The sequence below is a fragment of the Phasianus colchicus genome, chromosome 8 (genome assembly GCF_987193195.1).
Source record: "Phasianus colchicus chromosome 8, bPhaCol1.hap1.1, whole genome shotgun sequence".
Classification (NCBI taxonomy): Eukaryota; Metazoa; Chordata; class Aves; order Galliformes; family Phasianidae; genus Phasianus; species Phasianus colchicus.
In genome coordinates this window covers 10,320,318-10,345,516 of record NC_143443.1, presented here as the reverse complement: position 1 = coordinate 10,345,516, position 25,199 = coordinate 10,320,318, and the positions used below count along the sequence as shown (strand labels likewise).

Below are 25,199 nucleotides of genomic sequence, written 5' to 3'. Positions count from 1 at the left end.
GAGAAGAGAGAGCAAGCTGAAAAAAATTAGTAAACTTTTTTGGCTGAAAAAAAAAATGCTGGAGACAGTACCAAAAATTTCTTCACGTTTGTGGCATGGATCATAAAAGTGAGGTCGTGTGAAGCAAATGATTATGTGCTAATGATAAAGAAAAGTAGATACCGTAGAGTTAACATGGCATTAATTTATTTTATGTGACAGTAAGAAAACTATGTACCTGTGGCAGACTTCAATTTTCAGGCCATCGACACTGACAGGATACACCAGCTGAACAAATGAAGATCAAACTCACTTTTGCTAGGTGTGATGCAACTGACATTGCACCTGGAGAGCTAAGGGACAGAGGAGCCAAGGCTGCCTTCAGTGAAGTCTGGCTTTGGATGAAGTAGCATGTGAGCTCTCGTTCTTACTCATCTACAACTTGAATTAAAATGGACTGATGTGACAAAAATAAAGAGCAATTCTACTCCTTGATACTTTGTCTGCAAATTACAAAGCAATACTAATAAAAGCACTGTGTGATTTTCAGATATTATGCACGCGTAAACCGGAGAGTTAGAAGGTCTGTATTGGTACCATCTGTGGCTAAAAAAATTAAGGATTTGCAGCATCATATGGAGAAGTGTAAAGGAGAAAGCAACTGGGTTTATAGTTGCTGTGACCATGAACCATGGCGCCTCACAGCAATTCTCTCCAGAGCTATTCCTGATGGCAGGGGACTTCCCAAAAATTGTACATTTAGGAAGACTTAAACCATATTTTCTTTGATTCCAATGACAAGGAGACAAAGGAAGATATACTCATTTTACCTGAAATGATAATAGAGCAAGTGGACTTCCTTGTGCAAATGCATCGCTGATACTTAAAGGGAAATTTACAAATTACAGCATCTCCAGAAGGCACTTTGAAAACTAACAGTATTGCTAGAAAGCTACTCAGTAGATCACCTACATGCATGGAACTGTGATAAATGCATGAAATTTCTGTTGCTATGTAAATACGAAAACTTGGTAGGAATCAGACTGGACTATTTTGATGCTGCACTTATTACAAACTAAAATGCTGTGTTCAACAGCAGCAGCTCACTGTGCTGCCTTCATGGGCTACTGTGAAAATATTCCCCCTTTCCCCACTCCCCAGTAGCTACACAGATCTTCTTCCACAATCTGCCTCCGGAATAAGCATAACCTTTGTAAGAAAACTGCAAGCAGAGAATCAGGTGCTACAAGCAATCTCACTGCTGTGTACCCAGATACAAACTGCATCAATTCATTTGGTTTAATAAGTCATAACAATTGAATTTTTAAGGATCTTATAAAAATTTATTTTATCTAAGTTCTTCTATGTAATGTTCACTTCCAAAGCAAACACTGCATTATTGTTGTTCTATCCTTCAGGTCCACTGAGGAGATCTTGTGAACTTTGTGATTTAGGAGTAACACCTTAGTGATTTTATTTCCAACAAAAAATTCCACATTGAGACTGTTTTCCTTTTAATAGAAAAAGTTTTCCTTTATTTATCCTGTTTTATGCAGAATCATTGAGTGGTCTGGGTTGAAAAGGACCACAATGATCATCTAGTTTCAACTTCCCTGCTATGTGCAGGATCACCAACCACCAGGTCAGGCTGCCAGACCCACATCCAGCCTGGCCTTGAATGCCTCCAGGGATGGGGCATCCACAACCTCCTTGCGCAACCTGTTCCAGTGCATCACCACCCTCTGTGTGAAAAACTTCCTCCTAATACCTAACCTAAACCTCCCCTGTCTCAGTTTAAAACCATTCCCCCTCATCTTATCACTACCAACCCATGTAAATAACCATTCCCCCTCCTGTTTATATGCTTCCTTCAAGCATTGGAAGGCCACAATGAGGTCTTCCTGCAGCCTTCTCTTTTCCAAGCTAAACAAGCCCAGTTCCCTCAACCTTTCTTCACAGGAGAAGTGCTCCAGCCCTCATCAGTCATGTGATGACTGGTACTCAACTACCTTACAGTATTTAAAACAGAAAGGAATGAAAAGAAATAGAGTTTATATGCTCCCTTCAAGTACTGGAAGGCCACAATGAAGTTTCCCTCTTTGTGGCTCCATTGTGTTATCCCTGAATATTTAAGGACATATTGACAGTGCCTGTACTGCTAAAGGTCTGGCTTAAAACACTTCGTATTCCATCTCTATTGAAATGATTTACCGGCAGAATCAAAAAATTGCAGCCCCAGTCTGGAGCTGCAGTCTAATAATTCTTTCTACTGAAAATGTAATGTCTCTTTGCTCATCTCCAGTGTGGTGCTTGAGATACGTTCAAGATGATTTATGATGATAGCACACATCAATATGTACAATGTGTTGCTTTAAATTAATTTCTTATGTAACAATATCCTCTTCTAAATATTTTAATTTTGGGAACATTTTAGTTGGTTCTATTTAAGTCAAGACATGATTTAACAGTGGTCTACATGTTTCTCATGTAGACACTACTGCACTGATTTATCTTGAAATTCCGAATGCCCACTATAACCTGCAATACTTTTTTTAGCACTCTTGGTATCAAACAATTATTGATAAGCTGTATTTGAATAGTTCTTGCTGTGTAACTTTAATATGATCCAACTATCAATTTGTAGACTGTCAAAGAGTAAAGCTTTATTGCATATTGTTAGAGAGCCTCCTCCTGCAACAATTTTCAGCTGTCTCCAACTTTTATACATTCTTACATTAATCTGCCAGTGGGGTAACGCTGTTTCCACACTACTTTTCTTGTTGTTGTGATTAAAAATATTTTAAAATAATGTTGACTTAAAGAGCTGTCACAAAGAAATTAGTGACTCAACAGCAGGTCAGAATATAGATTGCTTTTCTAATGTGCTGGGTACTCCATTACTTGATGAAATGCAAATAGAAACAGCAACATAGGCAGCCAAGGCTTACCCATTTCACGATGATTTTTTCTCTGCAAAAATCAACAAAACTACTCCTACTGATATCGATTTCACTAGTACAAAGATTTTTCTTCAGGGAAGCGAGTCTAATGAATACTTGGGTATCTTAGAGTCATCTTTTTCTCACTTTACGTTTCACACTGCATGAAAATTCATTAAAGAAATGTCCATCCTTCCAGCAATAAAGAACTAGGTAAAATATCCTTAGAAGTTTATTTCTCCTAATAACACCTCTGTGATTGTGAAGAAGGGTAGGGACTGCAAGATGTCTTCAGTGTGATTCAGTATTCAGACAGGATTGCAGAAGCAAAAAGTATAAAGCCACTGCTCCCCTTCTGAGGGGGAACAGCCTTCCAGGGAAATAACATGACTCTGTCATAGGTAGTAGGAGAATGCTGTCATAGGTAGTAGGAGAAAAAGGCCAGGCTTGTTTGCTGTAAAGGAATTGCGGCAGAAGCATTTTTGCATAAAAAGGATGTGTAGTAAGGAACGAGATATGCAAAACATTGATTAATTCCAAAAATTGCCAGGTGTTGGGAAGGAACATCATCGGTGTAGGTCATGCAGAAAGGAGCTTGCAGGTTTCTGCAGAACTGCTGCACCAGATTAGAGACATGACATAACTTGTCAAATCCTCTAGGATGCTGTAAAGAGAATCACAGCATGTGGAAGAAATAAGCCAAGCCACTGTGTAAAAGTCAAAGTATTAAACTAAACTGTTTTAAAAATAATTAATCATATTTGAAGTGTGTCAGAAGATGAAGTTGTCCCAAACATGCAGATTTATTTTTTCTTTTAAGAAAGCTTTGTAGTTTCTTTTCTCCTGCATCACCTTTACCTCTGTGAATCCCCACTCCCCAATTGGAACATCTGTAATTAATGTATGATTCTTCAGTTTAAAGTATTTTGGGAGTATTAATGTATTAAATTATGTACTTAAACATGTATTAATAAATCTAAATAAAAATATGTTGACTTCTAAAGAAATATAAAAGATGTATCTGCTGTTCTCTTTATTTTGTTATTTACAAGCTTCTTAGTGTACTTATGACTTAGAAGCCTGTATTTACTATTGAGAAGGCCTAATTTGACTAACTACAACTTTCTCCAGTGAATATGAAACCTCAACTTAAAAATAAAAGTATCATCTTGTGTCGCAAAAGAATAGGTTAATTTGCAGAGATATTCTTCTTTTCTGTTCAAATCACAAGTACATAGTTTTTCGAAAACTAGGAGCATATAGCAGCATGAAAACCTTTCTTGCTGCAGGCAAAATGATTTCACTTTTGGCAGTTTTACAGAAAAGCAAGTCAGTTACATTTTCACCTCAGGTGGTTTGTGGAATCAAAAAGGCAGTTCTTGCAGATGGAAAACTGTCATTACAAGCGGACAAGCTGTTTGCTGGGGGGAAATGCAAATATTTTGTTCTTTCGAACTTGTGAATATTGGAGAGAAAAATCTGTCTTCACACATGAATTCTCAAAACAGAAGTTAATACTTTAATAGAGTTCTACTCGAGTGAAAATGGGGCACCCAGCCTGGTCACTACCCAATTTTAGTGAGAGGTTGCATGTACAAAAATCCTGCAGTACTGACCTAAAATATAGATTCTATCAGATCACCTCAAACAGACCTGCTGAGGTGACTGGCAGTGCCTCTGGGAATCAACAGTCACCAAGTGAAGTCTGAACACCACACATCTAGAGGAAAAGCAGCAACTCTCTACAAAGCATACTTTGGAATACTTCATGCTTGTTGAGAACTGTCAATGAATTGTGGCCACTGAGGTAGAATGAACTACAAAGAGGGTACATAAATGGATGGAGAGCAGCTACAACAACCCAGGTTTCCCTTTGAATGCAAAGCCAAGGCTTGGAAATATTACCATCTTGAATCACTGCGTCTAATAGTGTTACACATCTGTTTTATTGGTTAGATTGAATCCACAGAAGGTGGAAAGTAGTAGAAGGAGAAAATCTTCAGTGTTGTAAATACATTATTTGAGAAATCTTTATGAGATTCAGTGCTTGTGCCTAATAATGAATGGTGAGAACACCATTTTTGCTTGCTCTTCATTTTAATATGCTGACAAGGTTTAGCATAACACTAAATCTAGCAAGTATTTTGTCATGTAATATGGAAGCTAATGTGAACATGTTGGAAAACTACCTGTTGAAATGGACTCAGTAAAACAATTCTAGATCAGCAATTGTCTAGTCTGAGTCACTATTTTCCCTTTATTTTTTAAAATCACATTAATTTCCTACCATTATGAGATTTAACGTCCTTTTTTTTTTCCACCACCATTAAAATTTACTTTTACAATCTATTCCCCAAGTACTGTTCTCCCTCTAGAAATTTCAAATCCCATTACACCTTACTCATATGATTCTATCTGAAGGCTCAGATTTGTAAAGCTTGAGAGGAGTTGGGCTCCAGTTTGATTTAGGTTCTTGTCTGATATCTAAATGAATGCCTCTGAGGAAAAACCAGTTCCTGAAGTTTTCTCATTTAGAAGACTCAGCTATAGTTTGCATTCTTCCAAATTCAGATCACTTTACTCCAAATTTTATACTATATCAACTACAGATTTCTCACATTCTAAATTTTATTTCATAGCTACAACTATATAACACTTCTTAAACATGTATTCCACCACAACAAAAACCTGTGTCTTAATACAAGACATCTTCCTTTTCCTAATTGCTCCACTGCAATTTTCACTCTGCCATAGGGCACTCCCAGTAGACTGTTAGAGGCACATTTCATGATCTGCTGGCAGTGCTCTAAAGCTCTTTATCACAAAATCACAGTCATTTTTATCATCTTTTGGGCAATTTGTAAAATTCTACAAGCTTACTGTGTGACAATTTAAAATAATGTTTCACAAGATTTATCTATAAAAAGTGAAGTACAGTATGTGCTTTGAAAAGGTCATGGAGAAGGTTTCCATTAAGCAAATCAATATGGTCACAAACAGATCTTGAAGTCCTATTACCATTTTAATTGCCTAGCATAGCCTTCTCACAATTTCATCTCAATGGTGACATTAATTACAACTGTGAGAATACAAGACTGTGCTAACACAAACTGGAAAATAATTATTACGCATTGACTGGCTATCTCTTGCTACCACACAAACATATTAAAGGTGTTACGTTAAACATCCAACATCATTTCCCACTCAACAGATAAATCTCTTTCTAGGATTTATTTTGATTTCCTGTTCTTCAGAATGTGGTATTAGAAATATCAAATGCAAGTTTTCCAAGCTATAGTGAAGAAACAAAAAAGCAAACAAACAAAAACATAAAACAATTCAAAGGCACAGTTTCAAGAAGCATTAAGACTGACTGGCTCAATAGTGATGAACTCAGTCCTTGAGAGTAGCTCTGCTGAGAAGGACCTAGGAGCCCTGATGGACAAAAAGCTTAACATGAGTCTGCAGTGTGCTCTTGCAGCTCAGTAAGCAATTGGTATTCTGGACTCCATCAGAAGAGGGGTGGCCAGCAGGGACAGGGAGGTGATTGTCCCTCTTTTCTGCTCTTGTGAGGCCCCATCTGGAGTACCGTGTCCAGCTCTGCAGCCCCCAGTACAAGAAAGACACAAATCTGTTGGAGAGGGTCCAGAGTAGAGCCACAAAGATGATCAGGGGGCTGGAGCACCTTCCCTATGAAGACAGGCTGAGGGAGTTGGGCTTGTTCAGCCTGGAGAAAAGAAGGCTGTGGGGTGACCTCATTGCAGCCTTTCAGTACCTAAAGGGAGCCTACAAAGAGGAGGGGAATCAACTCTTTGAAAGAGTAGATAACTGCAGGACGAGGGGAAATGGTTTTAAGTTGAGGGAGGGGAGATTTAGGTTGGATGTCAGGGGGAAGTTCTTTACAGAGAGAGTGGGGAGGTGCTGGAACAGGCTGCCCAGAGATGTTGTGGATGTTCCATCCCTAGAGGTGTTCAAGACCAGTTGGATGGGGCCCTGGGCAGCCTGGTCTAGTATTAAATGAGGAGGTTGGTGGCTCTGCATGTGGCAGGAGGCTTGGAGATTCGTGATCCTCGAGGTCCCTTCCAACATGGGCCATTCTGTGATTCAGTGTGGTTCTGTGAACTTCTTTGGCCTCCTAGAGAAATTTCAGGGCAGCTGCCCGACAGGTGAGTTGCAGATACTTCTGAGAGTACAGGAGGAAGGCTGCCTGTCCCCATCCCTCCTAAAAGACATCAGCCTCATGTCTTCCTTTCTGGCTCCTGTTCCAAGTTTATCTGGTTATTTTCTTTGGTAAGTTTATGTCACATTCTCTCTCTCAAGCTCATTATCAGCTTACATCTATTTAATTTAACCTTTAGACTTTACACATTCTTAATGAAGTTTCCTCTCAGTCGCGTGTGTTCCTGCTACATGTCACCAACTCCTCGTTTTTGACATAAACCATGGCCTTACTGCTAATTCCATCCCAAAGTCCTTGAATGCAGCAGAAGCTCTGCTTCTTTGCCTGACGCTCCTATAACCTCAGTTCAAAGTCCATACTTAGCAAACAAGTCACTGTTTCTTCTCTCTTCTGCTTGGTGACACTAGAACTGAGGGTCAGTGTTACCCCACATATTCCTTCTCTGTCCTTGCTCTGGCTCCAGGCCATTCTACATTCAAATCAGACTTGCCATGTTCAAATCTGCTCAGCTTGATCACCAGCACAAGTGTTGCTGACAGCATGCAAGACATACACAAGAGCAGCTGGGGACAGCAATTACAAGATGAGCTTGATTTACTCCATGGGGGTGGCATCTGTGCCATCTAGTCAGGCCCCAGAGAAAGGAGAAGGCAGCACGTGCAGAGTGGCTTAGTGCTTATGTGCACACAGACTGGCACTGTGAACGCCAGGGGCACAGCCTGAGCAGCAAAGCAGGACCTTTGAAGCTTTCAATCTGTGCTGACACATATGTTGAACTCTGACTTTTATAATTGCTTACCATATTGAGGCAGATATTTTCATTAATATAGCATACGCCTTCTAAAAAAGTCTTCTTAAAAACATAAAAAAATGCAAAAGTTTCCTAAAATATCTTGAAATTATGTTAACGCTTTTTTTTTTTTTCTAAAAGAGGCATCTTCCTTCACCTACCTTATAAAAACCAGCTGAAACTGTCTGAAATATTTTAAAAGAACAAAAATAGTTCGCAGGAGGAAAAGAAAGTACAATGAAAATTCTATCTCACCAAGTCCATTTGGACAGAGTTACAAGAAGTTTAAAAGGTTCTGAATATATTCCAGCAAGAAGTGTGTTCATATATCCACACACACACGTATGTGTAGCTACATACACTGTTTGGTCTGTACCTTAAATGGAGATAATCAATATCTCTATAGCCTACTTTTTCAGTTATGGTATTTGCTTCCAAAATTGAACAGTTTAACAAAGTTTCAAAAGTACTACATTTAGTAATTAAATATGGTGCACTTTTAAACCTGCGTGGTGCCTCTAATTACTACTGGACACTATGAAAAACAACAGATTAAAACCTTGGATCTGTATTCCCTGTGCTGGAGATAGTAAACTATAAATAAAAGGAGGAGTTAGAAATTAAATTTTAATTTAGAAAGAAATCTAACTGATGATCTGTAGCTGACATTTGAGATTGAAAAAAGTACATAGAAGATAAAATTATTAAAGAATAACTTTGGAACATGATAAAATGTGCACAGGAGATATAAACTAGTAGGAACAAGGTGACAGAAAATGCCATTGGCTTATAACATTGACAAAGTAACTTTTGTTTGCAAATTCACTTCTCTGATAGAATCTGTTTTTTTTCACCCCCTCCACAAAGGCATTGAAGTAAGCCTGTCTGTGCCTGCCTGAGGCTCAGTATCATTCTGCTATAGCCAGCAGTGATTTGTTTTGTTGTAAGCAGTGAAAATAGATGTCTGTTTGCACTTGGGAATTGACTGAATTTTCTCCATTGTCAGAGAAGCACTGGCCAATCAGCAGACATACCTGCTGTGCCAAATAGGCCAAGGCATTTTTGGAAAAAAGCAAAAGGTATTTCTCTAGTTAAGACATACAAAAAGTAAAAGCAATATATCCTCTTCCTAACACACCGAATTCTATCCAGACAGAAATCCAGGAGAAGTCAAATTAGTCCCAGTTTTTCTTTGTGAAATACGTCGTTTTCATGCTTAATTTATTTTTGGTTTGGACAGTTTCTGAGAATATTCTCTTATAAACATGGCTACTGGTTCATCAGTGGTCTGCTCTGGTGAAACATTTTCTACTTAAACATTACTTTATTATTTGAAACAAAACCCACTTAAGCAGATATGCTGATTCATGGAGTTGACATTTTCAAAATAGAACAGGCTAAAAAGAATTTAACTTCACCACCACCCATTTTCATTGCAATGCCATTTTCTAATAAATACAAATATTTTAAAGCTAAAACCAAAATCATTTGAATGAATTAGTCACTAGAGATGGTTACATAGCAGCAAGAACACACAGGCATGCATTGGCAAAAAGCTAACTAGTTCATTAAAATCCAAAATGTGTTCAGAAATCTTTGAAATATTTCATGCATTGCTGAATGCACCAATATATCCTGATAATAAAGCTAAAAAAAAAAAAAAAAAAAAAAAAGCATTCAAAGGAAAGGAAAAGTAGAAAGAGCAGAAATACCCAGAATGGTAAAACAAAATGCTTAAATTCAGTGTGCAAGCTGCATTTCTTTGGTTTTTACTGGGTTGTTTATAATTGTAAAATACTCTTAAAGCAGAAATCAGTGAAAGCTCTTCACTGAAAATGATTTAACTTTGGCCACTTAGGTAAATCTAATCTGTTTTTTTCACAGAAAACATTTTTTCTGTAAATCTTGACAAAAGGACTTAGTGCCTACATCAGAAAACCAAGCTTAACGGACTAATAGTTTGCATTAGGTAATGTGTATATCATCTTCAGGGCATTGCTACCAATTTATTTATGTCTTCAGAAGTCTTTCAAAAGTGTATTTTTTCCCTGTACCATGTTTACTTAACCATGCCATGCTGGGCAACATGCATAGTTAAATTCATTTTCATGCAGAAGTTAATCTTAGAACAGTCTGGTACAGGCAACAGTAACAAGGGTGGGTATGCTGCATCACCTGCACAGCCTTTGGGAGCTATGCTGTGTATAAACACTGCAAAATTATCTTGATAAAATTTGGTGCATAAGGATCAGACCTGTGTCTGTGATACATTGGAAAACTCAATAAAAAATATAAGGTGTAATTTAGATTTCTCCTATGCAATACAGAGGAACTGAGATGAGATGAGGTGAATGATCACTGGGATGATGTGAAAAACTGAGAGCCTATCTTACAAGACTACATAACATACAGAAGGATAATAAACCATAGTACGAATAAGCATGTTGGGGCTTAGCCCCAAGGAGAAGGAACAACAATTTACATTGAAGGACCGCCCATTTCTTATTCCAGGGAACATTGTGTTCATCCATCCCATGAGTACATGAAAGGCTGAATGAATCAAGCCTAAGCAGAGCTGTATTATTGATCAAATCTCGCTTAAGTGCAGAACTCGGCCTGAAGAAATCTTCATTCTTAATGAAGTCCTGCCATAATCCTCCCTAAACAATATTAAAACCTTATTCTCCTTATTTTTTTAATTGAGTTGTGCATGTGAAATAATCACAGATGTAGCCTGATGCTCCCCTTGTAACAAATTGTACAACTCTAGGCATCTACTTGAGCTGGAATTCTACTACTTAAAATCCAAACAGGGAAATGTTCTGCAAGATTCATTAACAGCTATGTAATCACTGTATTATTGCTGGAAGGGAAAAAAATGTGACTACTTGTTCTGCAAGACTTCTGATGGCTTCCTCTGTCCAAGCCACCTCAGTCTGAAATGAAGTGGGCAGCTATTCTACCATTACATCCTATTTCCCACAATGCTATAACATTTCTGCAAATTATTATGGGAATAAATACCTACAATACAGTAATGGATTTGTTTTCTGTGTGACAACAAAGCCGTGTGATCTAACGACGCTTACTATGTCCTGACTCAGCACAGCTCATCTTCAAAGTAACATTAATTTTAGTAACACTGCAAGTGTGAAACATTTTATGAATGCATTAAAAAAGACTCATTTCTCAATTAGTTTGTGGAAGGTATCTAACTTGCCTGTCTCTGACCAAAATGAACCAAGCTTGGTATTTCTTTCAGTTTGCATTTCAGCAGCAGTACATACACAGTCATTTCCTATAATTACTTCATCTGAAACTGATACTAATCCAATTGAAGTCACTGGAATTATTTCCACTGACTCCTGCTGACATTCGTCTTTAATAACCAAAGACAGACTTTTTCTGTAGCACTGAATGAATAGATTCAAAGAGTAAAATAATCTGCTTTCAGTATGTATTATGTTAACAATTTGGCTATGGCTTTCCTCAATGGATTAAAAGCAAATTTAATGTACCACCACTAAATTACCATAAGACCTAAGCAAACTCTGTCACAAAGAACCCAAAACAGGATGCAATTTAATAGACTTCTTCCTCCAGAGCATTTAGCAAGACTTGTTCTAGGTACAGGTTCCTGTCAGTTATACCTAAATCCAAAGCTGTTAATAAAATAAGGATACTTTTCACCATTTGGAGACTACACAAGACAACATTTAAACAACACACTTGTTCTTTATGCTAGGATTATGCTAGGACTGATTTCTTGTAGGTGCTCTGGATGGAATAAGCCAATGATGCAGGATACCCTATGATTCCCTGCTTTCAGATGGCATTCACATACAACCAGCATGGCTCCTTCAGGCAACTGTTGGGGGTGGAGGGAAGGCCATCCCGAGAGGGTAACAAAGGAAGGGCAGGAATTATTGGCATGAGAGTGTGTATAAAGTTAACAGAATTAGTGGGTGTTGATCAAGTGTTAATCCTGGAAGAAAACATTACAGTCTTGCATCAAAACACAGAAAACAAATGAGAGTATGGGGAATTAAGATCAGAACTGTGAATATTGGGAACAGCCCTAGTGTCTAATAGCAGATGAGAAAGCCTGGCTTCTCACATCCCAGAAACATGTTCCCAAAAGGGTTGTAAGTACAGAGAAAAAGGAACGATGGGTAATAACATATCTGATGGAGAAGACGTAAGACAAAATGAAGATTGTCTCCTTCCTACGCTTTTAGAGCTCACTGCTCTATCAACCTTACTCGTGAAAGTTACTTAAAATGCAAATGCCTTCCTCCCAACTTTCCCAGCTCAAGAGAAGAGAAGACTCAAATAAAAATTCATCCAGCCTCAGAGCTGAAAAATGATCCCATCAGATAAAAGAGCTGTATGTGCATGCTCACAAACACAATCACTGTGAAAAAAAAATAAATAATAATAAATAAATCACTGTATAGAACAATTTCTCACAGAAGATTTTATTGCTTTGTATAAAAGACTAATATGTGGGGCAAGAAAAGGTTATCCTAAAAGTAAGCATTATTTTCTTAATTACAAAAGTTACAAATATTGGCAAAGAGTTCAAAAGGTGCCCCTCATCTGTGAACATATTTGTAGGTCAGATTCCGCAAGAAAAAGATGTCAGAGAAGAAAAACAAAAGAAAACCCATGTTATCAGAAGAACAGAGATGTCCCTGAACTTCTAAATCACTCTGCTAGAACCTTGAGAGACAGAGGCACAGAGGAGGTAGATAATGTCATATCCACAGTCCTGAAGTGAGAGGCCTTTTATCACCACTTTCTGCATAAAACAACAATGAGAGAAAGCTGAAATGCTCCTATGCCCAGGATAAAAATGTACACTGTCTGGATTTTTCACATAATCTGACTTGCAAATTGCCTAGAAAAAAACTCAAGCTGGATATTCAATTCTTAAATTAAATCCCACAAAATGGGTATCTGGATTGGTCCGTTTTTCTCATTTGCATTCAGTTCTACTGCCATAATGAAGTAGAAGAGATAAAGCAATAATGCATGGAACAAAAATTGTTTTCTACAGCAATTCTGCAAAGTATTTCCTTTTCTATTCCCTCCTGAAATAACATAATGCGTGTGACATACGTAGAATTCTTGTAGAGGCACTTCAGTCTGAATAAATTTTGCTCTTGTAAAAAGGGTAACATCAAAACCAATGAAAAGTAGCAGTCTCTACTAAGACACAAAGTAACTCTGCCACTTCTATGGACAAAAACTGTACCCTAAATACAAACATCCACAATTAGAAAGTAAAATTTTGTCTTTTAGAAAATCAGATAGTATTTTCTGATTGTTGTGAAGGACAGGATGGCACAAGTAAGCAAACAGCCTGACTAAATTCCTTATACCCCTACCTACACTGGCAAATAATTCCTGGTCTGTGGCCTGCATGCCAGCCGTTCATTATTTAGAAGCATCTGGGGTTCAAACGCCAAACTTTTCTGAACTTTTCTGAACCCAAGAATCACATGATCTGTCTCTGGATTTTCATTTGCTGCATAACATCTCTGCATCAGATTCCTTGTATGAATAACTGTGCTTATTAATTAAAATTCATTGTTAAGAATTTTGCTCTAATGTTTGCTAAACTTATGTTTCCACGGACATCCACTGGTCCTGACCAAATACTGATCCAAAACATTTATGAAGAGCTATTGCAGAAACAAGTCAGTGAAGTCCAAAGTAATACCATGGTGCAGTTCAAGTGAATATTCACGGGAAAAAGCGCAGCAGGATTGGTCATTTCATTTAAAGCCTCAATCCTGCAAGATTAAAGGTAATGGGATCTTTGTCATTGACTTTCAATGAACAATGGAATGAGTCCCAAGGTAGCACCTATCAGAAAGGGCAGCTGCTTAAAAATTTTATAGCACTTCTACTTGAGAGCAATAAGAACAAAACACACATTACAGACATAGACATACAGAGATGCAGATGTACGTGCATGCACACATAGCTTTAATGTTCTCAGACTTTTGTAGCTCCAGGTATCTAAAGATTCAGCCATTTTTTTGGGAAGCACACCAAGAATTTTGAACTAGTAAACAGTCAGCCTCAAGAACCGCTATTTTGGCGCTAGCAATGCCCAAGACACAAAGAGAAAAATAACACTATTTGATAGAGCAAATTCTCAGCCATCAAACTCTGTTTTTCAACATAGTCACCATCATCAGCTATATATTTTCATCATTCATGAAAAGAGCCTGCATGCCAGGCTCACATGGAAATGACCCACTGCTGATGTCACCACTGTTGAAATGTACAACCCATCATCTCACCATGCACACATTCACTGGCTGGTCTCCCTAAATGTTCAATGTTCAATATGTATCAAATAATGTCAATAGGTATCTTTTTTTTTTACGTGGAGGAATTCAGTTTGATTCATACACATTTCCATGTCAGACACCATCTGCCAGACTGTTCCTCTTTTGTCATCTGCCATATGGCAACAAAATGTAATGGAATATTGGCAGGAAGGTTCAACCCCTACTGCCATACCACCAACATCTACCTGTGATGTCACAGGCCAACATAATAATATCAGAGGTCATACTTTTGGAGCAGTCCTCATACATTCCTACTTCAGCAATGTCACTGGGAAGGTAACTCACTTTGAGCTTGTGGAAGAGAGCAGGATACGGTATTAAGATTTATGCAGAAACTTTTAACAGCCTAATTCAAGCAGTATTTGTGTAAGTATGTAGATGAGGAAAGAATGAAGAAAAGTAAGTCACTGTAAAACATCCAGCTCCTCTACCAAACAGAATGATTTTTCTGAGATGCATGTGATGGAACATGAATTAAATGCAAGATGCCTTATAGCAAAGAGGCTAATTAATTCTGGTAGGGCTACAGAGTTAAACTGAGCTGAAATGCACAGAATGAAGCATTTCAGCCATCACTCTCAGCACACGTGACCATCAATTCACCTAATGCAACTCTAAAAATCTTTGTATCAATATTAAGCTGTGACACAACAACAGTGGAAAAATATTGGCTGTAGTTTACTTGGATACTATTCAGTATAATTTAGTTTTTGTAACAACAGAAGTCAATTTAACAATGTTGGCAAATTTGGAGAATGATCTTGAAGAAAACATAAACCAGTCCTTTAACTTTCAGGACTGTGCTAGTCTCTTTCTTCCTCAGATTAAACTGACAAACGTGTCCCTAAATTTAGTGCTTTCCTAAGAAATGTACAGAAAAAAATGCATTAACTTTTGAACACTGGTAGCTATATAATATCTCCTCTAACAAGTTACATCCACCGTTCTCTAAAAAGGATCTTGAAATATTATGACAGTTGTCACCATCCACTACTTACTGACAAGGTAAGTCTGGAACAACAGAAGAAGATGTCACCCGACAAATCTCGATGAAGTTTGCAATTCTTGAATAACTGATACAGCCTTTGCACCAAATCATATTAAAATTGTTAGAATTATTTCAGAGATTAATCTGTAATGTCTAAGCTAAGTGGTGTACTTTCACTGATACTTTGGGGCTTTAGTTACTGATAAAGTAGAATGGCAGCAGTAAATACTCTGTGAGTTAACTCATCACTCCCACCGGACTGATTCAACCTAGAAAGTAACCAGGAAAGATTTTATGTTTTCTGCTTTATAATTGAAAAAAGCCATCAAGTCTTTGTCAGCAGTAAGAACTCTTAAGTGTTGTCCTCTGAAGTTGTTAATCTCTATTTCTATCCTTTTCCAGCTTCCTAGCAAACATTTCCACATGATGAGTCCACCAGTATTCCACATTCTGTTTTAATGGCATCAACACATATTTCACACAGTTTTTAAGTTTCACGTTTTTAGCGCTTAACTATATCTCAGTGTCTTCTCCAATTCTAATCAGAGACCTCCTTCCCTCATGCAGTCTTTACTCCAAAAAGAATATGGTTTCATGATGTTACCGCAAAGAAAGTTTTAAAGAGAACAGTGAAAGAAATAAATTCATTTTGCAAAATATCTGCTAATCACATCTTAGCTGGGAGTTCCTCAGTACTGGGGAGTTTTCTGACTGACACACATGGAGGAAAGAGCTCTACAGCTATTTTACAGACACAACTTCAGGCAAAGCTGAGAAGCAGATCTGAATATAATAAAAACAAAATGCTGAAGATTTAACTAAAGCAGGTAAAAGTACAAATATATATGTATGTGTACGTACAAAGAAAGAGATACCAAAAAAGATACGTATTCCTATCTCTAGAAAATGGCAAGACAAAATAAGCAAGAATAGCACGGTCTGCTTAGAACAAAAACTAATTTGGCAATAATGTATTTTGCATAATAACATAATTTGTACATTCCATGCCTACACAACAATAGAATCACAGAATCACAGAAACACCAAGGTTGGAAAAGATCTACAAGTTCATCCAGTCCAACCATCCACCTATCACCAATAGTTCTCACTAAGCCATGTCCCTCAGCACAACGTCCAAACGTTCCTTGAACACCTCCAGGGTCGGTGACTCCACCACCTCCCTGGGCAGCCCATTCCACTGCCTGACCACTCTTTCAGAAAAGTAGTATTTCCTAACATCCAGCCTAAATCTCTCCTGGCGCAGCTTGAAGCCATTCCCTCTAGTCCTATCACCAGTTACACGAGAGAAAAGGCTGACCCCCAGCTCACTACAACCTCCCTTCAGGTAGTTAAGGAGAGCAGTAGGGTCTCCCCTGAGCCTCCTCTTCTCCAGACTGAACAATCCCAGCTTCATCAGCCACTCCTCATAAGGCCTGTGCTCCAGACCCCTCACCAGCTTTGTTGCCCTTCTTTGAACCTGCTTCAGGTCCTCAATGTCTTTCATGCATTGAGGGGCCCAAAACTGGACACAGTACTCAAGGTGCAGCCTCACCAGAGCTGAGTACAGGAGGACAATCACTTCCCTGTTCCTGCTGGCAACACTGTTTCTGATGCAAGCAATAATTTACAGTAAGAGTTATACATCAAGATTTTTATAGTATACTCATGTTTTTATTTTAATAGTGAGCCCACATTATAGCGAAATATTAATTTGGGGTTTTAATAATACCCAATCTGTACTGTTTGATCAAGATAGGGAATTGCAAAAGTAATCTCTCTGCTAGAATAGTCAAAACATGGCTTCTATTATCAATCCAGTAGGAACTTGCAGTAAATAAAATTGGAAATACCGTGAGTTCTAACATTAAAAAAAAAAAAACAAAAAACAAAAACACCACCATTAAAAGTGGTGGTGTAAAAGCTAAAATTACTAAAAGCAGTTGAAGATGGAAAAAACAACACATCAATAAATAATTAAAATTCGAGATAATAATAGAAAGAAAAAATATACTGTCGTACTTCAGACTGCTTTACAGTAGTGGGGGATTTCATGAGTTCTTATTTCATAACATATTTTGAAATTCATTTTATGTTCTTTATAATGAATTTTTAAATGAGCAATACTTTTTTCATAATTTAGCCCAGAGACATCTGAATCACAGACTTCCACTAATATATTTGCATATAAACAGTTCTCTTAAAATTCATCTGCTTTAATTACTTCTTTCTTACCTAAAGTCATAAAGTTCCATATGGGATGCATTCTACTGCCCAAGGCCATGTTGCAAGGGGCACAGGTACAGGTTCTTTCTCTGCCCAAGAGATTCAGCTGTGGAATGAGTACAGAAAAAGCTGTAAGAGAAAAACAGGAGTTAGCATTAGTATCTGAAGGAAATGAAGAAAAAATGTCAAAAATGTATGTACGTGTTGACAGGGAAAGACAGAAATAGGTAACAAGAAAGAGAAAACAGTTTTGGAATAAGTAAGCTTCAAGTAAGGGTCATTTTCTCTAAAGTCACTGGAGTATAGCCTCTTATAGCATTTGCAATTGCAGACAAAGCCACTGGGGTAAAAAGAAACTTGGATCCCAGAGCTGTGAGGGCATTCAGCAAAACAGTTGGGTGCCATAATCTGTTATCCCATCACAGTGATCCTGGTGTTCATGCCGAAGGCATCTCACTTCCCAGTGCTGTTGTAGCTGCCATAAATACTATGAAAGGAGGCTGAAAAAGCTTAGTGTCCAGCTGCAGACACACAAACACACACAGTGTAGCAGTCTGGGCTGTGACACAGAAGCTTCACAGCTGATCTTCACTTGGGAGGGCATACTCCTCCCAGAGGACTGGAAATGTATCATTTGGGGATCACAAGCAATGCTCTGAAATGTCATATGAAATATCAGGCAACAAGGCAAAATTGCAATGAGTTTCTCTCTTAGCTCTCAAGTTAAAATTGCACCAGTATTATATGGCCTTGATGCATGCATGGGGCACCAGCTCGTTTGTGCACTGCCACGTCACTCACTCTTTAATTGGAGAAAACTGACTCTAAATATTCATCTACCAACTTACTATGAAAAAGTTTTTAATTTAGCCAGTAATAAAAAAGGAAGTATCCAACAGTATAATAAATTTTATTTGCACATTTAACACACAATGTATTTACATGTTATAACAACATACTGCCTTCTCCAACTTTGGCCAGTACAGGGGAAGAGCTTTTTACATTTTTTTCTTTAATCTTTTTCTACGCTGTTGTTTCATTTCATTTATAAGACTGGCACTAGACTGCCATAATTCTAATATATTCAGAATTTAGATCATTTAAACTGAATTTATCATATAATGTCATATGGTCCATGACTTTTTTAAGTTCACAAATCTTCAAATAATAATAGTATTCTGGCCTGAACCACACACTCTTACAGACTGCAAAAGAAACAGCGCTTTACTGTAAGTTCTACTCATCCTCTTACTCATTACTATTTACTCTCAGGTCTAAAAAAAATGGAATCTTTTAATTCAGTGATTGTTTCATTATTTTCAGAGGTTTATATCAGCATAGAGAACTTCTTCAGAACAGTGTCAATACTTCAGAATATTTTAAAGTATCCATCTAAATGACTGGAGCTATGTCTTGTAAATCAAGACATGAATTCAACAAGGCAGCTTGTATGAACCACTTTTTCCTTACAAATAATTCCATTAAAAAGCTTGGTTCAGCTTCCATTACTGTCAGTGAAATAACATACGAAATGACTGTGACTTCTATATTTAGTCTCTTTGATATAGTCTCAAGTTTCCAATCACCAATGTTATGACAGTGTTCTGATCTACACCCACTGCCATGCAAAACTGAAGAAAAATTGTTTTCTTGCAGCACTGTATGAATACAACAGAATCTTACACAATGATAAATGGGCAAAGCTATTCAGAATACAGACAAATGCTGGAGAACAGAAAATAGAGAGATAATTATAATGACCTTATATAAATCAAAAGCATTCTTTCAAAAACACTAAAGCTGAAACAGCAGGGGTCTAAGAGGAAGACAATGAGCAGTGCTAGGGAATTGGAAATTTTCATAAGAACAAAAATTAAACAGACTGACAGCTCACATTGGTGATTAACTAATTTAGGATATGCCAGAAGAACCCAAGACAATGAAGTATATAAGGAAGGTAGATCAAGTGTGCTCTTATGATATAAAGAAGAGCATACTGTTAGTGAAATCACAGAGGTTACATTTAAGTGCATTAAAAATTAATTACCAGGGTATTTTAATGCAGCATAAAATTATCCAGAACAATTTACGGTAGGAGAAGAATTAAGAGATTGATTTGACTGAGACTGGATTATACATTTCAGTGATTGCACTCACATTTACAAAACTTGTGCGATTTTGAGACTGAAGCAGCAGTCAGCCACTGCTCAACACAAATGGGGATTTTTTTGCCTTCCAAGCTATTCATTGCTCAGTGAGCACTAAGACCTAGAACAGTCCTTGTGACAGGGAAAACTCCAGAAAACTGGCCAGCTACTGTGCTGCAAACATTACTCTCTGTCAAGTGTGCTGTAATAACTGTCCATGTCTGCTTAGAGCCCACATCAAATCCAAAGCAGTTAGAGTTGGCTTAGCTGCTCTTTCAGGAAGAACAGGGAAAGCAACAACTAAGTACCAACTAAACAGAACAGTTAAAACTGATGTTGATGAAGTCGAAAGTCAGCTCTGCTTGGCTGATGCATGGTAACATGGCGGTAACAGAGTGTTCAATGACAATTTCAGGAAGTATTTATGTCACTGGAACAGCTCTATAAAATTGCAAGAACTGTGAAAGTAAAATTATCTGATTGAGGTCTAAGTAAAGTCTGAGACATATGCTGTGGACAATGGATTTATCCGCTCCAGGCTGTCAGAGAAGGATCTACTCTCATCCACTGCATATAAGAGCACAAATACTGACAAAAACACGACCTGGAAATTTCTAGGTCCCATTTGTAGGTGACTGGACATACCTCAAAGGCCTTTTTGTTTGCTTTCTCAAGATCTTCAGCAGCTCCAACAGGCTTTAAGAGGGACCTTCCTGGAATCAGTGGCGGGTCACAGTTTACAGAGTTAATCAAGCCTTCATGAGTAGTTGCTTGTTACAGCAAGGAAATTACAATACAATGTCTTGACCCTAATTTTTGCCTCCTGATAGAAGTAAAAGGCTGTGTTTACTACTGCTATTGCACCAGGATCTGATCCTTCCTGTTTTTTTTTTTGTTGTTGTTTTTTGTTTTTTTTTTGAGGGAAAGCTAACATCATAGAAGCAGCAGCTAACACCAGCTGGTAAATCCATGTTAAGGCTTTAAGTCAAGAAACTCCAGAGAACAGTCCTACAAGCCCTAATATGTAGGCCTCTACAGAAGAATAACACAATGTCAGCCTCAGGCAGATAACACATGAGAAAGCCTTGATATCAATCATGAAATAAATATATTTCCCCTGGCAAAACTGGGAGATACCTATGTCAGAACAGATATAAGATCAGAATGATAGCATTCCCAATGGATTTTTGAAGGTAAAAAATGTATAGTGTCACTGCTTGTCAGATGGAGACGACGTACATGAAGGTTAGAAGCTGCTTTTTCAGACTGAACCTGGATTTTCTCAAATGCCTCTCAAAGCTCAGCTGAAAGACATCCAAGTCAAGTGGAAATGCCTGGCTTTAACAAGGCTAAGGCTTGATCCTTTTAATCTGATAGATTTTATAAAACTAGTATCAGGACGCAGGCACCTCATTCCAGCCACCCTCATTCACAGCTGTAATCTGGCCAAGAGAAGAACACTGCCCTGATCTTTGCTAGCAGCCAGATTATTGAACTCTGTGACACCAGTGACTCTCACCAAAGTCTTAGCCTACTAATAATGACTAGAATATTCAAAGAATAAAAAGTAAAACTCACTGCAAGGACTTTTGAAATTAAAGATGTCCTCATGCATATATTTCTTTTCCTCACCCATGTTGTGAATAGAAATGTTAAATAGGAATGTTAAGACGTTCTTATTCAAGTTGTGATTGCCATAAGCAATGGAAACCATCTTCAGTCTACAGCGATTACTTTTATCTTAAAGGAAACAGAACAAAGGCAAGATCACTAGGGCGTAGCACAACATATTTATGTCTTACAACCTAGATTATCTAGGAATGCAGAAAACAAAATGGCTGTCATCTTAAAGAATCTGAAAACATGAAAGATGTCCTCCCCAGAACAATCAGTCAGAGGAATCACGTTTCATCTTTATATGATCCACAGAAAGTCTATTTAAACTAAATGACTTACTTTGCAGTCTTCTGCATTTTCCTAACCCAGAGTAATCCACAAACTCCCTCTTTTACTTCTCCCAGACAGACAACAATGTCATTGATGGCACTGTTTATGATATGGAATATCAACCTGTTTTTATCTATCTCCTGCAGAACGCATCCTTTTGGAAAAAGATCCATCTTCTCTCTCTCTCTCTCTCTCTCTCTCTCTCTACCTGAAACTATTCACTGTCACAGTTTTTCTATGGGGATTTGCGAGTCAGCATTCCTAAATCTTTACTAGTTCACTTTGAGGCGCTTGATTTCACTGACCTTTTCCCTAAGATCCTATCACAGTACTGGATTACTGCAGCCCAAAATCAGCAAACAGCAAAGCATTATTTATATATAGATCAAATAAAAGAAAAAAAAAAATGTAGAGGAGGATGGGGACATAGAAATTACCAGTCAATCTTTCCCTGGAAGTTTCAGTCCATTCAAGCTACAAGCCTGTTGGCCTGATCTCAAAGGTCTGCAGAGCTTTTGCACTGGTTTTGATGGAAACTTATTAAAGAATTTTAGGGGGAAAAAAAACAACAAAAAAAACATTCACATAAAATATACATCTAAACTGTGCAATGTCAACCTTGTATTTTGCTTTGACATCAAAATAAGCAATAAGGCTGCAGTAGGTACAAGCTACTGGTAGGCTCCAGGGAGACCTCAGAGTGACCTTTCAGTTTCTATAGGGGGGCTGTAAGAAAGAAGGGGACAGACTGTCCCTTTACTGTCAGTAACTGCTTCCATGGCCTTTTTAATCTTGGACTTCTTAGTTATTACCAGTGAATTTGTGTACCTCACCTGGGAATATTAATCTTGCCCTATGAAGAGACAGTGCCATCTAACAGCCTCCCCACTGCTTTTGCTGAATAGAGCATTTCATGTCCTGTGCCCACTGTTCTCCAGCTTGCTCTTGCTGTGGTTCCAGTTCACAGCCTCTTCTGAGGTAACGCTTTCCAGGCAGGTCATACAAACATACTGAGCTCAATACTAACAAAAGAAAGATACTTTCTCTCTTTTCCACAGATTCTGCTTTATTTTGGTCACTTTTGTTGTTTCAAAGTAGTTCTATTCTGTCTGCATGAATTTTAAATTTGAAAAAGCATCTCATGCTCAAGGACCTCAAAGCACTGGACTTCTGCCAGAATGATAACATACTTCTCCCTTGTGATGTTACCCAAAAAAGTATCATTTTTCACACCCAGTCAAGTATGCTGTTAGGGCAAGCATCTGAGTATCTTAAGTACATCTAAAACTTAAATACAAAATGTACAATGTACCAAAGAAAGACTGGCTTCTTATCCTTTTCAATTAAAGCATTTATTCACTGCACTCAGATGTTAAGACTTTGCCTTATTACACTGGTGAGGATAAATCCTCCTTGTTCTGTAATTTATAATAGAATGCATCCAGTAATCAATAGGGGCCAATCTTTAGTTTTGTGAATTAACTCTAATAATGCAGCTGTTTTTAGTAATATATCTATAATTTCATATAAATGTTCATTTCATATAATGTTCATATAAATTTCCTCTATTTTATTGATGGATTTGAATGTCAGTTCTACAATTTGTATCAGTCATATGACCACATACACTTTTTCTTTATTCTATTTGCTGTTCTTGTTAAAAAATGGAGCTTTATGAATTTGAGATCAAAAGATTTAGCCCTCTTGGCTATTGAAATATTTCCCAGAGTTAACGTTAATAATAGAAAAGAGACTGAAGAGCTTGAAATTAGGCCAATACTCTCATATTTCTGAACTGACTTTATCTATACTTGTTACTCAATTTATCATGTTTCCTCCTGTTTCAAACTACTGTGAGACACAGAGCCGGGAGCTTTTAGAACATTATAAAGGGAAACTCAGCAACGAGTTGAGAGTTAACATAGCAAAGGGTGAAAGTGGTGGGAGTACTCAAAAGAAACTACTATAAATAAACTCTTCAGGACCTCATATTCTCACAATTTCAATATCCATCCTTTCCATCTACACAAGTGAACCAAAGCTTTCTTTTGTCCTAAATTAGACACAAGATGTACTGTTTTTTAAATAGTTGCTAGAGAATGCAAATTGTGCTTACACAGAAATGAACACAGAGGTTACTTTGCACCTCTCTACTGCTCTCCACTTTTCTGTTTGAGGAATGTAAAGTCATAAACAGTTTGATTCACTTCAGAAATTCAACAGCTATGGGTAACTTTGACCTTGCTGTTATGAGAAAAAGAAGGCAACATCTGCTTCACATTTCACCTGTGCAAGTGTTATAATACAAGTAGTAAAAGTTGCCTAAGTTTCATTAGCTACTCTACCTTATGTACAAACTCACTTCAAACAGACCACGGTGAGCCAAAAATAGGAGCACAAAATGAAAATTGTTGCAAAGTAATTTCAGAAAATCATACCAGCGCAATTTCTTAAAGAAGCTCTCAATCATTTCAATAATTGCCACACAGAGAAAATAAGCAATTTTTTGTATCTGTAGTTTTTCCAAGCATATAAGTAAAAGATGTCTGTCAACTGTATCACAAATAATTAAAAAAACATCTTGTCCACTTCACTGGATGGGACAAGGAATAGAAATATCCCAGCCTCAAAGGAAAAGTACAACTAAAGTATACTAACCAGAACAGTACAGTCTGTAAGCAAAACAAATGCTTTCCAATTAATTGCTCTGTGAGCTCTGCCCATGATAAAGAACTTGAGATCTACTGAAACTGTTGGAAACTCAACGACAGATCCTTTCTTCCTGTACTACCCTACTTGCTCTATGGCCTCTTCACTAGGCATGAAGACCTTTGGGACTGTTTTAAAGATCATTCTCAAATGGATGAAAAAGTCTAGATCACATATTACAACCTTTAATTTGATGAAAAAAGAGATCATCCCAACCCAGTGGAATTTTATATGTAAGGCAAAAATTAAATTCTCTATAAACTGAAAATTAGGGAGTATGCCTTTCTTCTGCTTATTTTGTAGTGGAATATTTCCATTTATATGTTGCATTTTGCATAATAAATCAGGGCAATTTAAATCTGCAGTACAATATTATCTCTCCGCATCAATGCGCATACAAAAAATATGATTTGAATTATGGGTTGAACATACAATTTTAGGGGGGTTTAAGCTGTTGCTACATTTATTAACAACTTTATCTTTCAGATAAAGAGGTGTAAGCAATTGCAATGCCCTACGTAAACATGAGGAAATTCTTAATAAGCAGTTGAGATCAGTACTCAGACATTACACTAAATCTTTCAAAACATTTTTTTGCAGTTTGTGTAGATCTCTTCTTACATCTTCCACTTACACAGTCATTTGATGGCTGAGATTGCACACGTATTGTTCATTACTACTGTTGACAACCGTAAATGAAGACAGTAAGACTAGGCCCCGGGTTCACAGTCTTCCTTATCTGCCTGAAGAAGCATCATTTAAGAATCCTACCGTTAGAGGTTTCTCCCTTGGAAGTTAATCCCATATAAATACTGAAAACCAAAAGTCTCATAAGACTGTCAGTTCATTATAAAAGCACTGATGAAATACAGTAAATGTTAAAAAGTACACTTGAATAGAAATTTATGTCCTATACATACATATATAAATAT

The 25,199-nt window shown here is 37.5% G+C and overlaps 1 long non-coding RNA gene across 1 annotated transcript in view; it reads right to left on the bottom strand.

The window, feature by feature from the left end:
• The window catches only part of LOC116234991 (uncharacterized), a 419,872-nt gene that overhangs the window by 102,140 nt on the left and 292,533 nt on the right, over positions 1 to 25,199 (bottom strand). Inside the window, exon 10 of the long non-coding RNA XR_016468730.1 lies at positions 17,474 to 17,593. This is a non-coding gene — a long non-coding RNA (uncharacterized LOC116234991). The remainder of the gene's footprint in view (positions 1 to 17,473; positions 17,594 to 25,199) is intronic.